The sequence below is a fragment of the Pundamilia nyererei genome, unplaced genomic scaffold (assembly GCF_000239375.1).
Source record: "Pundamilia nyererei isolate P.nyererei 1_Seehausen unplaced genomic scaffold, PunNye1.0 scaffold00003, whole genome shotgun sequence".
NCBI classification, from domain to species: domain Eukaryota; kingdom Metazoa; phylum Chordata; class Actinopteri; order Cichliformes; family Cichlidae; genus Pundamilia; species Pundamilia nyererei.
The window spans coordinates 6,307,258-6,307,734 of NW_005187404.1; positions in this window are offsets into that span (position 1 = coordinate 6,307,258).

The window sequence follows — 477 nt, forward strand, 5'->3', positions numbered from 1 at the left end:
GTAGACATTTGGACTGCTGTCAGGTGGTGACATCAAGGTCCAGAGGTTAGCTGCTGGTCACGTTAGGCTGTGTACTGTTAATCAGTTTCTCTACAACATGAATAAATGAACAAGCAAGCAATACAAAGTAGTACTTTAACAGGTTGGTCAGTCCTTCATCTGACCAACCAGAATTATTTAGCTTTTCTCCTTTTTTCTGCAAACAGAAACACAGTGCATAGGAGGACTCTTTTCCTTGTGGGAATGCAGCTCCTGCATCTAAAATCAGCAATGTGATTTTATTATTTTTTTTCTCCTCTTCATTGTAGCTTCCTGGGGTGTTTCTATTCCTCATCACTTCTGTAGCCAAATAACGGTTTCTTTTACTGCCTGTTTCCCAAGCAGCAAATCTCATGTCTACTTTACATTGTTTCCTGTGTCTGGAAGTCTGCCTTGCTGTAATTTTGTCAGCTTTTTGCAGGTGTTGAAGTAATTTGG